The sequence below is a fragment of the Canis lupus genome, chromosome X, assembly GCF_003254725.2.
Source record: "Canis lupus dingo isolate Sandy chromosome X, ASM325472v2, whole genome shotgun sequence".
Classification (NCBI taxonomy): Eukaryota; Metazoa; Chordata; class Mammalia; order Carnivora; family Canidae; genus Canis; species Canis lupus.
Window position 1 is genome coordinate 49,529,594 of NC_064281.1, and position 10,288 is coordinate 49,539,881.

The 10,288-nt window shown below is 37.4% G+C and overlaps 1 pseudogene; it reads right to left on the reverse strand.

Annotated features, from left to right (window-relative positions):
- Positions 1-8,029: 8,029 nt before the first annotated feature.
- On the reverse strand, positions 8,030-9,228 carry LOC112652493 (heterogeneous nuclear ribonucleoprotein A1-like; annotated as a pseudogene).
- Between the last annotated feature and the right edge of the window lie 1,060 nt (positions 9,229-10,288).

The following is a 10,288-nucleotide window of genomic DNA, read 5'->3' on the forward strand; positions in this document are numbered from 1 at the left end:
TGTGTCTTGGGAGGTTTTTCATGACTCCTTCAATTTCTTCCCTGGTTATTGGCCTGTTCAGGTTTTCCATTTCTTCCAGTTCCAGTTTTGGTAGTTGGTGGTTTTCCAGAAATGCGTCCATTTTTCTAGATTGCCTAATTTATTGGCTTATAGCTGTTCATAATATGTTTTTAAAATCGTTTGTATTTCCTTGGTGTTGGTAGTGATCTCTCCTTTCTCAGTCATGATTTTATTAATTTGAGTCTTTTCTCTCTTCTTTTTAATAAGGCTGGCTAATGGTTTATGTATCTTATTAATTCTTTCAAAGAACCAATTCCTGGTTTTGTTGACCTTTTCCACAGTTCTTCTGCTTTCAATTTCATTGAGTTCTGCTCAAGTCTTTATTTAAACTCTCTTCTTATCTGACAGAAATTGTAATTGCACCAAGCCAGTTAACAAATAGCCATTTATAATATTGTAATACTTCATTCTTTTTTAAAAAGATTTTATTTATTTATACATAAGAGACAGGGAGCGAAAGGCAGAGACACAGGCAGAGGTAGAAGCAGGCTCCATGAAGGCTCCATGCATAATAATTTTGTAATCCCAAATATTATCTTTTTCTGTATATTTTTAATTGGAGTTCAACTTGCCAACAAATAGCATAATACCCAGTGCCCATCCTGTTAAGTGCTCCCCTCAGTGCCCGTCACCCAGTAACCCCAAACCCCCACCCACCTCCCTTTCCATCACTGCTTGTTCATTTCCCAGAGTTAGGTGTCTCTCATGTCTGTCTTAAATGTGTTTATATTTAGCTCTTGCTCTATTAAATAAAAAACTGTGAAACATTGCAATTTTCAAGAGTTTTTTTGAGCACATATCCCTTTGAAATGGCAGTGCCAAATGGGCTTTAAAGTGATTCAAAGCACTCTGCCAACAGGAGTTAAAGAAGAGGCTTTCTAAAGAATAAACAGTAGGAAAGTAATAAAAATATTTTATTGACTATAGCTTATGCAGTTCCCTTATTTGGGAAAGTGTAGTTTTCTGTTAGCGATTAGTTGTTATTTAGTTTCATTTTCTTGGGTGTATTCAAATGTATTGCCCCTGAGTTAAGTTTTGGCTTCTTTACACTGGCAACCTAGCCATTAGAGCCACCCTTGTCTAATGGCTTCCTTTTTAAACTACATTAACAATTCAAACATTTCAGGAAAAGTTTAAAATGAAAAACAACAATTTCTCATCCTACCGTTTCGCATGATCTCTCCTATTCTTCAATTATAATCACATTTTCCCTTATCCTTTTATTTTACATTTTTAATAGTTTAATTTTTATTTTTATTTATTTATTTTATTTATTTATGAGAGAGAGAGAGACAGAGAGACAGAGAGAGAGAGAGAAGGGTGAGACATAGGCAGAGGGTGTAGCAGGCTCCATGCAGGAAGTCCAACACAGAACTCAATCCCAGGACTCCAGAATCACGACCTAGCCAAAGGCAGATGCTCAACCGCTGAGTCACCCAAGCATCCCGACATTTTTAATAGTTTTATTTAAGTAGTTAATACATGGAGATGGTAACTTATACTAACAATTCAAAAGAATATGAAAAACTCTCTGCTTGACAACCCATCACCATGCTCCATTAACTAATACCAGTTTCAACAGTATATTTCTGGAAAAATTGCAAGCATATAAAAAAAATGAGTATTTTTTACATGTTTTTACACAAATAATAGCATGTGTAATAAATCTTGCATTATAAACTTGCATTTTTATTCTCAATATATTTTCACACACAGTCCACATGAGCTCATATAGATCTCTCTCACTCTTTCTAGTGGTTTGATGGCTTTCTATGATCTGGATGTACCAGTTGACAGCATTTAGACTTTTCCTCCCTTTTGTTTTGCACAACCATTATGCAGTACATATTATCATAAATTGGCCTTAGGTTCCACTTATATTTCTTGTAGGATAAATTCTTACAAGTGAAATTTCAGGATAAATGCATTTAAAAATTACAACACTGTGAAATATCACTCCAAACAGTTTCTATAAGTTTAAACTATCACAGCTAATACATAAATTCTAGATGCAATAACCTTTCTTACTCTTTTTCAATTAAAAGCATTAGTCACATATTACATTTTCTCTGCTGTGTTGTAGGGTATTTCCAACAAACCATCTGTTTCTCTTTTCCTTATTTTTTTATTTTTTTAAGTTTTTAATTTTTTTTAAAGATTTTATGTATTCATGAGAGACACAGAGAGAGATAGAGAGAGAGAGAGAGAGGCAGAGACGCAGGCAGAGAGAGAAACAGACTCCATGCAGGAAGCACGATGTGGGACTCAATCTCAGGATTCCATGATCACACTTTGGGCTGAAGGCAGACACTAAACCACTGACCCACACAGGGATCCCCTATTTTTAAAAATTTTTAGAATTTTTTAAAATTTAATTTACCAGCATATAGTATAAGACCCAGTTTTCATCCCATCAAGTGTCCTCCTTAACGCCCATCACCCAGTTACCCCCTCCCCCAACCCTCCTCCCCTTCTGCAACTTTTTTTCCCAGAGTTAGGAGACTCTCATGGTTTGTCTTCCTCTCTAATTTTTCCCCATTCAGTTTCGCTCCTTTCCCTTATAGTCCCTTTCACCATTTCTTATATTCCACATATAAGTGAAACCATATGATAATTGTCTTTCTCTGATTGACTTATTTCACTCAGCATAATACCCCCCAATTCCATCCATGTTGAAGCAAATGGTAAGTGTTCATCCCTTTTTATGGCTGAGTAATATTCCATTGTATATATACACCACATCTTCTTCATCCATTCATGTCGACAAACATCCTGGTTTATTCCATAGTTAGGCTATTGTGGACATTGCTTCTCTAAACATTAGGGTACATGTGTCCTGTCATTTCACTACATCTGTATCATTGGGGTAAATACCCAGTACTGCAATTACTGAGTCGTAGGGTAGCTCTATTTTAACTCTTTGAGGAATCTCCACATATCTTTCCAGAGTAGTTGTACCAGTTTGCATTTCCACCAAGTTCGAGAGGGTTCTCCCTTCCAAACATACTCTCCAACATTTGTTGCTTCCTGTCTTGTTAATTTTCGCCATTCTCACTGGTGCAAGGTGAAATCTCATTGTGGTTTTGATGTGTATTTATTTCCCTGATGGCAAGTGATGCGGAGCATTTTCTCATGTGCTTGTTAGCCATGTCTATGTCTTCTTTGGAGAAATGTTCGTTCATGTCTTCTGTCCATTTCATGGCTGAATTGTTTGTTTCCTGTGTGTTGAGTTTGATAAGTTCTTTATAGATCTTGGATACTAACCCTTTATCTGATGTGTCATTTGCAAATATCTTCTCCCATTCTGTATGTTGTCTTTTAGTTTTGTTGACTGTTTCTTTTGCTGTGCAGAAGTTTTTTTTTATCAGAAATGGGTGCTGTATTTTCTCAAATGTTTTCTCTGCAGCTATTGAGAGGATCATCTATTTCTTGTCTTTTCTTTTATTAATGTGACCTATCGTGTTGATTTTTTTATGAATGTTGAACCTCCCTTGCATCCCAGGGATAAATCTCACTTGGTTGTGGGAAATAATCCACTTAATGAACCGTTGGACCCTACTGGCTAGAATCTTGGTGAGAATTTTTGCACCCATGTTCATCAGGGATATGGATCTTTAATTTTTCTTTTTGGTGGAGTCTTTATCTGGCTTGAGATCAAGGTAATTCTGACCTCAGAGAATGAGTTTGGAAGTATTCCCTAAATCTCCATCCTTTGAAACAGCTTTAGGAGAATAGGTAATATTTCTTCTGTAAATGTTTCTTAGAATTCCTTTGGGAAGACATCTGGCCCTGGATTTTTGTTTGCTGGGAGGTTTTGTTTTGTTTTGTTTTGCTTTGTTTATAATAAATTTATTTTTATTGGTGTTCAATTTGCCAACATACAGAATAACACCCAGTACTCATCCCGTCAAGTGCCCCCCTCAGTGACCGTCACCCATTCACCCCCACCCCCCGCCCTCCTCCCCTTCCACCACGTTCGTTTCCCAGAGTTAGGAGTCTTTATGTTCTGTCTCTGCTGGGAGGTTTTGATGACTGCTTCAATTTCCTTGCTGGTTTTTGACATTTTCAGGTTTTGTATTTCTTTTTGTTTAATTTTTGGTAATTTGTTGGTTTCCAGAATGCATCAATTTCTTCCAGAAGGCCTAATTTGTTGACACATATTTGCTCATAATATGTTATATATATTCGATATATATATCAAATATTTGGAGTTGGAGTTGGAGTTCAATTTGCCAACATATAGTATAACATCCCGTGCTCATCCCATCAAGTGCCCCCCCACACTGTCATCATCCAGTCATCCCATCCCCCCGCCAACCTCCCCTTCCATTACCTCTTATTGGTTTCCAGGAGTTAGGAGTTTCTCATGTTTTGTCACCATCTCTAGTTTTTCCCACTCATTTTCTCTCCTTTCCCCTATAATCTTATCTTAAAATGTTTTGTATTTCCTTGGTATTGGTTGTGATCTCTCCTCTTTCATTCATGGTTTTATTAGAGTCTTTTTTCTTTTTAATATGTTGGCTAGGCTTTTCTCTATCTTATTAATTATTTCAAAGAACCAGCTCTTGGTTTTGTTGATCTGTTCTACAGTTCGTCTCATCTGTATGTCATTTAGTTCTGCTCTAATCTTTATAATCTCACTTCTGCTTGGTTTAGGCTTTATTGGCTATTCTTTCTCCAGTTCCTTTAGGTTCAAGGTTAGCTTGTGTATTTGAGATTTTTACAATTTTTTGAGGGAGGCATGTATTGCGATGTATTTCCCTCTTAGGACCAACTTACTGTATACCAAAGATTTTGAACAGTTTTACTTTCATTTCTGTTACCTACCATGAATCTTTTTAATTCTTCTTAATTTCCTGGTTGACCCATTCATCTTTTAGTAGGATACTCTTTAACCTCTAAGTGTTTGAGTTTCATCCGAATTTCTTCTTGTAGTTGATTTCTAGTTTCAAAGCACTGTGGTCTGAAAATATGCAAGGGATAATCCAAATCTTTTGGTAATTGTTGAGACCTGATTCATGACCCAGTATGTGGTCTATTCTGGAGAAAGTTCCATGTACGCTTGAGAAGACTGTGTATTCAGTTGCATTAGGATGCATATATCTGTGAAATTCATTTAGTCCAGTGTGTCGTTCAAGTCCCTTGTTTCTTTGGTGATGTTCTGCTTAGAACATCTGTCCTTTGCTGAGACTGCTGTGTTGAAGTCTCCTACAATAATTGTATTGTTATCTAAGTATCACTTTTCTTTGGTTATTGATTGATTGGTATACTTGTCTCCTTCTGCATTAGGGGCATAAATATTCATAATTGTTAAATCTTCTTGTTGGATAGATCCTTTAAGTATGATATAGTGTCCCTCTTCATCTCTTATTACCATCTTGGTTTAAAATCTAATTTATTTGATATGAAGATTGTTACCCCAGCTTACTTTTGAGAAATATCTGAAAGGTAAGTGGATCTCCACCCCTTCATTTTCAGGCTGGAGGTGTCCTTAGGTTTAAAATGAATCTCTTATAGACAGAATAGATGGGTCTTGCTATTTTGTCCAGTCTGATACTCTGTCTTTTGATTCAATCATTTAGCCCATTCACATTCAAAGTAACTATTGAGATATATGAATTTAGTGACATAGTATTACCTATACAGTCACTGTTTCTGTGGATTATTTCTTTGGGCTCCCTCTTTGATTTCAGGATTTCCCCTTGTATTTTTTTTTTTTTTTGCAGTTGTGGTTTGGTACTTACATATTCTCTCAGTTTCTATCCTGGAAGCTCTTCATCTCTCCTATTCTGAATGACAGGCTTGCTGGATAAAGTATTCTTAGCTTTATGTTTTTCTCGTTTAGTACCCTAAATATACCATGCCAGCCCTTTTTGGCCTTCCCAGATCTCTGGATATATATGCTGTTAATCTGATATTTCTCCCCTTATATATTAGGAATCTCTTGTCTTGAGCTGCTTTTAGGATTTTCTCTTTATGTCTGAAATTTGCAAGCTTCACTATTTAATCCAACTCTCTGTTTCTAAAGTTTTATCTAATTTAGTATTGTTCATTGTTTTTAGAATTCATAAAGAAACAACAGAAATTATTGAAGGAATATAAAAAAAACCTATGAGGATAGGCTACATGTATTGGGATAATTAATCTACAAGATTTTCAAATTCATGAACAATTATTAGTAGAAATTAATTGAATATTTGATAGTGTCTACTATTTCTCATCAGGGAATAACTTAGGAAAATAAAATAGGAAATGTAGTATAATTATGAAAAAGCACCTAAGAATTTTAATATATTGGAATAGAAGATTGAAAATAACAGGATGCACATGGACAGGGCCAATCATGTCCTTCTTATATTGGAAGGATGGGGTTATTGTTTGGTGTTACAGAATCCTTAGTTCAAATGCTAGTTACTTGAAAGGTCTATGTATAAGATAATTGAGTTTTCCATTTCATTTTTGTCATCTTCAATTTCTTCCATAAGTGTTCTGTAGACTTCAGACTACTGATCTTTTACATCTTTGGTTATTTTTATTCTTAGACATCTTATGGGTTTTGGTACAATTATAAATGGGATTGATTAATTGTTTTCTTTTTCTGCTCCTTCATTTTTGATGTATAGAAATGAAACAGCTTTCTGTACATTGATTTTATATCCTGAGATTTTGCTGAATTCCTGCATCATTTCTAACATTTTTTATTTTTTTTTTTTTAATTTTTTTTAATTTTTTAAACATTTTTAAAATATTTTTTTTATTCATGACAGTCACAGAGAGAGAGGCAGAGACATAGGCAGAGGGAGAATCTACCTCCTCACAGGGAACCTGATGTGAGACTCAATCCCCAGACCTCAGGATCATGCCCTGAGCTGAAGGCAGATGCACAACTGCTGAGCTACCCAGGGGTCCCATTTATAGCAATTTTTTGGTAGATTCTTTTGGGTTTTCTACATAGAGTATCATGTCATCTATGAAAAGTGAAAGTTTGACTTCTTCCTTACTGACTTGGATGCCTTTTATTTCTTTTTGTTGTCTGATTACTGAGGCAAGAACTTTCAGGACTATATTAAGTAACAATGATTAGAGTGGACATCCCTGTCTTTTTCCTCACTCTAGAGGAAAAGATTTGTTTTTCTCCATTGAGTTTGATATCAGCTTTGGATCTTTTGATATAAGGCCTTTATGATGTTTAGGTAAGTTCCCTCTATCCTACTTTGTTGAGTGTTTTTTATCAAGAAAGAATACTGTATTTTGTCAAATCCTGTTTCTGCATCTATTGAGAAGATCATATGGTTCTTATCCTTTCTTTCATTAATGTCATGTTGATTGATTAGCAAATATTGAATGATTCCTGCAGCCCAAATAGAGTGTATTGTCCTAAGTGAAATAAGTCAGTCAGAGAAAGACAAATACCGTATGATTTTACTCATATGTGGAACTTAAGAAACAAAATAAACATAGTGGAAAGTGAAAAAAAGAGGAGGCAAACCAAAGAGACTCTTAACTATAGAGAACAAACTGAGGGTTGATAGAGGGAGGTGGATGGGCGATGAGCTAATGGGTGATAGGTATGAAGGAGGGTACTTTTGATGAGCCCTGGGTGGTATATATAAGTGATGAATCACTAAATTCTACTCCTGTACTAATATTACCCTATATGTTAACTAACTAGTTTTTTTTAAAGATTTTATTTATTTATTCATAAGAGACACACAGAGAGTGAGAGGCAGACACAGGCAGAGGGAGAAGCAGGCTTTATGAAGGGAGCCCAATGTGGGACTCGATCCTGGGATTCCAGGATCACACCCTGGGCAGAAGGCATGCACTAAACCCTGAGCCTCCCAGGAGTCCCAACTAACAAGAATTTATTTTTTTAAAAAAGACACATTTATTCAGCGTAATGATAAGACTATTACATTTAGCAAACAACAACATGGGTGCAAAAAAAATCTACATTAAAACCCTTCGTTGGAATGCTTTACACTTTCCACAGAACAGAAACTAAAATAACCTGTTATACAATTAGTCACAAATACAGTCCTTGAGTTTTTTGCCCATACAAATGAGTAATTGTCTAAAACATGTCTTCTTTGTAGCAGCTAGGCCCTGCCACCACTGTGCTTGGCTGAGTTCACAAATCTATTGTAACCTGTAGCTTCCCTGTAACTTCTCTGGCTCTCCTCTCCTGCTAAGCTTGGCTTCCTGGCAGTAATTAAAACCTTCTGCCACTGCCATAACTGCTGCTGCTGCTAGAACTGCCATAGCCACCTTGGTTTCATGGTTTGGCAAAGTATTGGCCTCCACCACCATAGGGGCCAAAGCTTCTGCCTCCAAAACTTCCTCCTTTCATGGGTCCAAAATTTGAGGATTGATTGTTGTAATTGCCAAAATCGTTATAGCTTCCTCCACCTCCAAAGTTGCTTCCATCATTACCGTTATAGCCTTCCACACTGTCACTGTATCCACCACCACCTCGACTGCCACCAAAGCCACCTCAACCACTGAAGTTCCCTCCATGACCAAAGTTGTCATTCCCACCAAAACCACCTCCAAGACCAGCACCAAAGTTTCCAGAACCACTTCGGCCTCTATGGCTGGACTAAGCACCAGCCATCTCTTGCTTCAACAGGGCTTTCCTTACTTCACAGTTGTGGCCATTCACAGTATGGTATTTTTGAATGACAATCTTATATACAGAGTCATGGTCATCAAAGTTCACAAAAGCAAAACCTCTCTTTTTGTCACTGCCTCGGTCAGTCATGATCTCAATCACTTCAATTTTCCCATACTGTTCAAAATAATCTCTTGGATGATGTTCTTCAGTGTCTTCTTTAATGCCACCAACAAAAATATTTTTCACAGTTAAGTGAAACCAGGTCTTTGAGACTCTTCTCAGGAGACAGCCCTCTTTGGTTCCACGACTCTTCTGTCCGCCTTGTGCGGCAGAGAGTTCATGGCTGCATCCACCTCCTCCGTGGTGGTGTACATGATGAACCCAAAGCCTCTGGAGCACTTGGTGTTGGGGTCGCTCATTACCACACAGTCCGTAAGTGTCCCCCATTGCTCAAAATGGCTCCTCAGAATCTCATCGGTTGTTTCAAAGCTCAAACCTCCCATGAAGAGCTTCCGCAGATGCTTAGGCTCTTTGGTAGACTCTGACTTAGACATGATGGCGGTGGTAGGAGAGACTTTTAACGATGCTTACTCGGTAGCGTGCAGGGGCAGAAAGGCCTAACTAGAATTTAAATAAAATATTGGAATGAAAATAAAAAGAAGAGTTTCAATTTGAATGGAATTTGAGCTGGCCACCTGAGGACAAGGTTGCTTTCTCATTCAAAGTCCAACTATGTCAACAAGCACATGAGAAAATGCTCCACATCACTTGCCATCAGGGAAATACAAATCAAAACCACAATGAGATACCACCTCACACCAGTGAGAATGGGGAAAATTAACAAGGCAGGAAACCACAAATGTTGGAGAGGATGTGGAGAAAGGGAACCCTCTTGCACTGTTGGTGGGAATGTGAACTGGTGCAGCCACTCTGGAAAACTGTGTGGAGGTTCCTCAAACAGTTAAAAATAGATCTGCCCTACGACCCAGCAATTGCACTGCTGGGGATTTACCCCAAAGATACAGATGCAGTGAAATGCTAGAACACCTGCACCCCGATGTTTCTAGCAGCCATGTCCACAATAGCCAAACTGTGGAAGGAGTCTCGGTGTCCATTGAAAGATGAATGGATAAAAAAGATGTGGTCTATGTATACAATGGAATATTACTCAGCCATTAGAAACGACAAATACCCCCCATTTGCTTCGACATAGATGGAACTGGAGGGTATTATGCTGAGTGAAATAAGTCAATTGGAGAAGGACAAACATTATATGATTTCATTCATTTGGGGAATATAAAAAATAGTGAAAGGTAATAAAGAGGAAAGGAGAGAAAGTGAATGGGAAATATCAGAGAAGGAGACAGAACATGAGAGACTCCTAACTTTGGGAAATGAGCAAGGGGTGGTGGAAAGGGAGGTGGGTGGGGGGGTGGGGGTCATTGGGTGATGGGCACTGAGGGGGGCACTTGATGGGATGAGCACTGGGTGTTATGCTATATGTTGGCAAATTGAACTCAATAAAATAAAATAAAATACAAATAAAGTGATTTGAAGACCATCAAAAAAAAGTTTAACTGTGATTGATGTTTCTGTTAGGCCCAGAAGCTTTTA